Source organism: Orycteropus afer, unplaced genomic scaffold (genome assembly GCF_000298275.1).
Source record: "Orycteropus afer afer isolate SDZICR_OR568_19922 unplaced genomic scaffold, OryAfe1.0 scaffold00030, whole genome shotgun sequence".
In the NCBI taxonomy this organism is placed as follows: Eukaryota; Metazoa; Chordata; class Mammalia; order Tubulidentata; family Orycteropodidae; genus Orycteropus; species Orycteropus afer.
In genome coordinates, this window is record NW_006921617.1 from 12,347,843 (window position 1) to 12,354,625 (window position 6,783).

Sequence of the window (6,783 nt, forward strand, 5' to 3'; positions counted from 1 at the left end):
CTTCTTTTCATTTCCCCCCCCCCCCCCCGGCAGTTGTGCTTGCCATCAAGTGGGAACCACAAGCCTGAGAAATTAAGAAGTTGCCCTCCATTTCTTTTCCTACTCCCTTTCCCAGACCTCAGCTATAAATGGCAGCACCTGCCCATCAACAGGTCATTCATCAGCTGAAACGTCTGCATGTGGTTTTGTTTCATGTCCATCTTCTTTCAAAGCCACAAATATGCTTCTCATCTAATGCATGTAATCTATTCACTTCATGGAGTTGGTCCATAGAGTAAAACTCCGCATGATGAAAGACTCCATAGCCATCTGGGTGGCAGGTCCAAATAGCCAATGGCTTATATATTTTTTCCAGCTCTGTCTCATTTCTTCTTATAAGGAAATCAGTCATTGGATGAGGATACCATCACCACTATCGCCACCTTCATAGAAAAAAAAACTTCGGATCTAAGCCAGCTATGACCTAGGAATTCGCTTAAAACTCATTGAAGAAGCACTTGAGGGTTTTGGATCTATGATTATGGTATAGGCCTAAATAAAACAATGTAATATTTCTTACTCAAAAGGCAATATTTTTTATTTAAAAGCAGAGAAGACTCAGTACCAGCCCTAAGGAAATTTACACTCCAGAATGTGGAATCTTGTAATTGATAGGACAACGATAACAATTTTATTAGGTGCATGGTGCAGTAGGCCTGGTAGCTGCCCCTCTAGAATGAATTCTATTCCCTTTAAGCATGAAGTTTGGGTGTGTATTCTGATTGATCTGAACTCATCAAAGTTATTTCATGCCCCTTGTCCCAGTGACTGGTTCAGGGATAGGCACTATATTAGGTTTCTAGGGCTGCTATAACACATTACCACAAACTAGGCAGCTTACAACAACAGAAATTTATTTTATCACAATTCTAGAACAAAATCAAGGTGTTGGCAGGGCTATGAGCCATGTAAAGACTCTAGAAAAGAAGCCCTTTTTGTCTCTTCCTTGCTCTGATGGTTGCTGGTAACCCTTAGCATTTCTTGGCTTGTAGACTTGTTGCCCCAGTCTCTGCCTGCATCTTCACATGGCCTTCTTTCCTGTATGTGTTTCAAATTTCCCTCTTCTTATAAGGAAATCAGTCATTGGATTAGGGCCCACCCTAATCCAGTATGACAGCATCTTAACTTGACTACATCTACAAAGACTCTACTTTCAAATAAGGTCATATTCACAGATACCAGGAGTTAGGACTTGAACAAATCATTACAAGGGACACAAGTTAACCCAGAACAGGCACCCAAAGCAGACCTGGCCAATCAACACTTAGCATTTCACAAGCAGAGCCACTGTTTCAGGGGAAGAAAGCATATGACCAAAGATGGCTTAATAAGAGGGAAGCCTGGATTTTTGTTCCATGGTGAAGGGAGACATTCTTTCTCTATTTTTCTCTCTCTGACACTGATGAGGAAGCACACAGTCCTGAGCAATGGTCTTATCCATCTAGCCAGAAGGCAGGGAGGCAGTCTGAGATGAAGCCAACATATTAAAAGGCCTTGGTAACGTGATTGGGCAACTGAATTGAAATAACACAGAAGCCTGCCCTCTGGATTTTCAATGACATAAAGCAATATATTCCCTGGTTATTTAAGCCAGTTGGGGTTGATTTTTGTTGCTGTTGCTGCTTACGACTGACAGCACCTTCGTTGGTGCATCCACTATGAGTCAGGCACTGTTAGGTGCTTTCACACATTCCATCTCGATTAACTTTCACCACAGTTCAATAATGAGGTTTTTTTTAAAAAAAATATTTTATTTCTGTTGTTATTGTTGAACATGTACACAGCAGAGCATACACTAATTCAAAGATTTCTACATGTACAATTCAATAACACTGATTACATTCTTCAAGTTGTGCAACGATTCTCAGCTTCCTTTTCTGAATCATTCCTTTTTCATTAACATAAACTCAATGTCCCCTAAGCTTTCTACCTAATCTTTTTAGTTGCCATTGTCAATTTGAGGAGCTCTGGTAGCATAGAGCCTAAGACACTTGACTGCTAACCAGAAGGCTGGCAGTTCAAACTCACCAGCCACTCCTCGGAAGGAAGACTGGGCAATCTACTTCCGTAGTGATACTGCCTTGGAAACTCAAGGAGGGGTTGCTATGAGTCGGGTCCGACTCAACAGCACATAACAACAACAACAATATTGTCAATTTGATCCCATATAGACTGATCTTAAAAGAGCACAATGTTCAAAGCAGATATTCTTTACTAATTAAACTAAACTATTGTGTGGTTTAAATAACCAGTGATCCATGTTTTATTATCCCTTTTTTATAGATTAAAAAAAACCCTGAAGTTTAGAGAGGCTGGAGACAGATTATGATCTCAGGTCTGTTCCACACCACAATCCCTGTTTTTCTGCTTTAATACCTGTGGGGACAATGTTTTGGGATGATCCCTTCCTCAATTGCCTTCTGCAGTAATTCAACAGGTAACCTCCATGAGAGATTATTCCTGTTCTTATGTAAGCTCTCATATTTCATATCTAGTAGCCTGTTTCAGTAGTTGCGTTTTTCTTGGTGCTGATTAATAATTATAAAAAGCAAGCAAACAAACAACAACAATGAATAAATCCTTCAGCTCAAGAGGCACTGCAGAAAGAACTTAAACAACTCCTGTTAGCATTTTAGACTACAGAATTCATCTCCAAGATCCCAGAAATAGGCCTCTGTCTAACATAACTTATCTAAACTTAACCATAGCCAGCCCTGGTAGCAAACTAGTTAAAGCACTCAGCTGCTAATCAAAAGGTCAGCAGTTCAAACACACCAGCCATTCCATAGGAGAAAGACATGGCAGTCTGCTTCCATAAAGATTTGCAGCCTTGAATCTTACACAGGCACTTGTGCTACAAAACTAGCCACACACATCACAGAAGCAACAGAACACAGAGTTGGAGTAACCTCTTAGAGACAACCATACACCTTGAGAATGAGAATCACCGGGTCTGCTGACTCGGGACCATAGTGTCAGGGGACACCAAATTCAATTGGTACAACATAGTACATAAAAATCTTGTTCTACAGCCTGCTTTGGTGAGTAGGAACTGCAGTCTTAAAAGCTTTTGAGGGGCCATCTAAGATGTCACTATTGGTCTTCTCTCATCTGAAGCAAAGAAGAGTGAAGAAAATCAAAGACACCTGGAAACAATTAGTCCAAGGATATGATGGACCCTGAGACCAAAAGAACTTAGATAGTACCCACCTACCAATGCCAACCACTCAGGAAAAGATCAAACCTTGAGATCCTGGATAGAGTGGGAGGAAAAATGTGGAACAAAATCCAAAAGTACAAAAATGACCAGAATTACTGGCTTGATAGAGTCTGGTGGAACCCCCAAGACTATGGCCCCAAGTTATTATTCTTCAGGCATAGAATTGGACTCACTCCCATGGATTGGCTCTCAGCCCAACAGTAGAAAGACCTACATGCAGAACAACTATCCCAAAGCCATGCACTCACCTACTCTTGGGGGATACACCCCTTACAGCAATCAGCAGTAGGGCACCAGAGCAACAGTGTTCACACAGAGGGAAAACTGGACAGACAGGAGCACATAGTTAAGAAGGGCACAGGGAGGGGGTAGTCACAGGGACGGGAGGGGAGGAGAGTTTATTATGGTCTGGAATGGTAATCAGGGCATGAAATCAAATGTACACAAACTGTTGAATGTAAAACAAATTTTGCTCTGTAAATTTGCACCCAAAGCACAATAAAATAAATTTAAAAAAATGATCTGCAGCCTTGGAAATCCTATGAGGCAGTTCTACACTGTCCTATATGTTCTCTATGAGTCAGAATCAACTCAAGGACAGTGGGTTTCATTTTGAGATTTAACTTTGAATATAAAAATAAACCTGAGATATAAAAAATCACTTTAAACTTGTTTTCCTACTTGAAAATCTGGTGTTAACTACAGGAATCTACTTCAAACTCAGAAAGGCTTATGAGTAGGATCAGACTTGGAGAAAAAGAACCTGAATAAAAGCCAAGGGTTCCATTCAATACCAGACTATGAAATAATACCAAATTAATGATGTGATCACTGATTCCTCCAACGAGGCTGATCCTGTCCCTGTATTGCTAGAGCTCCCATTGAGAAGACAAAGAATTTCCATTGCAAAATACACATGTGTATGTATAAATCCTTGAACAATATTGAAGAGTTTTTCAGCCTGAAAGGAAAAGACTTCAAAGGACATTTGCCCAAATTTTATGCCCCTGCAAAGGAAACTTACAAAATCCATACTCCCCAGCTTCTGTTTGAATCCCACCAGTGGTGGAAGACTCACCACATTTCATGATGCCCAGCTCCTATTTGAGACATTTTTATCTGGTAAAAATGTGCCTGTGTGTTGAACTTAATCTGTATCTCCATGAGAAATGGACTTTGGAGTTAGACCTGAGTCCAAATGATTATTTAATCAATTCCTACTGGATGACTTTGGGCAAATTGCTTAACACCTTTAAACCCCAGGCTCTCTAGCCGTAAAAACGGAGACGATAATACCTACCTCCAAACATTATAAAGTTTAAAAGAGATATTGCATAGCAACTGTACCTACTCCAGAATAAGCCTCAATGAGGGCTAGCCATTATTATCTATCATGGAGAACACCCCTGAGACTATTGAGTAGGGTTGCTGGATTTAGCCCATAAAAATACAGGACATCCAGTGAAATTTGAATTTCAGATTAATAAAAAACAAACAAAATGTTTACTATTGAGTATTTTCTGTACAAGATTTGGACATAATTACACTAAAATTTATTTATTATTTATTTGAAATTTAAATTTCACTATGTGTCCTGTATTTTACCTGGCAATCCTACTTCTGAGGCCACTGACATTGAAGCACAGATGGGATGATGGGGAAACAGTCTGAAAATAAGGTAATGAATCAAGAAGTCAGAGCAAGAAGGATATACAGGAACCAGGGGTGTGGCAGCAAACCCTCAAACCATATGCAGAGACACTTACGTGAGGGTGCCTGTTGTCTGGTGCAGAACCACCCCCAGTTACTTAAATGGACTCCCAGCCATATGCAAGAGTCCATAGTTCACAGTGCTTAATTTCCTCTCCACTTAGGGATATTTTTCCTTGCAAAAAAAAAAAAAACAATCAACCTTAATAACCATCACTTGAGTTGGATTACTATATGATTTACTATTTATTAGCTTTATATTACTGAATCTCCAGCATAAAAAACTTATCAAGTGCCTATGTTTTCCAGGCTCTTTAATGCAACCTTTCAATTATTTATTAGGCACATATTTTGTGGCAGTTACAGTAATAGTGGAGGAGGATATAAAATTAGGTTAAATCAAGACCCCACTTTCAAGAATCTTTGTCTACTGCAGTGTTCTACAACATTGTTTTATTATTTGCCCCATCAGTTAAAAAAAAAAAGGAAATTGAGCAGACACTTTCAACATGTGTAAATTTATATATATATATATGTGTGTGTGTGTATATATATATATATTTCATTCACATGTCCTTTCTTATACAATACCAATCTATTATATACAGGAACCATTGGGTTAGTGGATAAGAAAACCTTGAAAGCAAATAATTCATATGTGATGAGTACTATAATTTGGGCTATTAAACACCATAGAAGAAGGAGTGATGAGCTCAGCTGGGGGGTGGGGTGGGGAGAAGGAAGGCTGCATGAAAGTGATGACCCCTGGTTGAGACTTGAAGGATAAGTAAGATTTCCTAGGTAGACTTGGGGTAGGAAATGCTTTTCAGACAAAGAAGATACCATTTCCAAAAACACATTGGTATGAAAGAGGATAACCTACTTAGAGAACCAGGAACAGCTCGGTTTGGTTTTATCAGAGTGCAGAGGGTAAAAGAATAAAATCCCGTTAAAAGAGTAGGTTCCTGATTATACAGTATAAATGAACTATACAAAACAATGCAAATGTGAAGCATGAAATTATTTGCTTACTTTTACCTATTAGAAACTCTCTCTGACAGATGAGAAAATTCTAAATAAAGTCTTAGAAAATGTAATTAAAGCAGTATAAATCAAACCAAACTCACTGCCGTCAAGTCAGATCTGACTCACAGCAACCCCTCCTTGGGTTTCCAAGGCAGTATCACTATGCAAGTAGATTGCCCAACCTTCCTTCCAAAGAGTTCCTGGTGTCTTTGAACCACCAGCCTTCTGGTTAGCAGTCAAATGCCTTAGGCACTCCACCACCAGAGCTTATAAAGCAGTGTTACATCGTATTATCTCCAGATAGCATTTATCAGGATTACCCAGACAGTTTGATATTAGGAAATCTATGACCATTGGAAATTAATCAGTCAGAATACTTTTTAATAAAATAAAATGATTTCAATAGATACTAAAAGTTTATTCAATAAAATTCAATACCTATATCAATTGATGCAGAAAAGGCAGTTGATAAAATCCAGCACCCATTCCTGATCAAAACTCTCAGCAAAATAGGAATAGAAGCAACATTCCTCAACATAATAAGGGGCATCTATGTAAAACCAACAGCCAACATTATACTCATTGAAGAAGAGACTGAAACCTAACATATGGCATAAATAGACTATCAAGCGTAATTCAAAATGCACAAACAACAGAAGAGAAACTAGATGAATGGGACCTTCTAAAAATTAAATTTTTATGTCCTTCCAAAGACTTCTCCAAAAGAGTCAAAAGAGAACCTACAGATTGGGAAAAAATATTTGGTAATGACATATCTGACAAGGGAC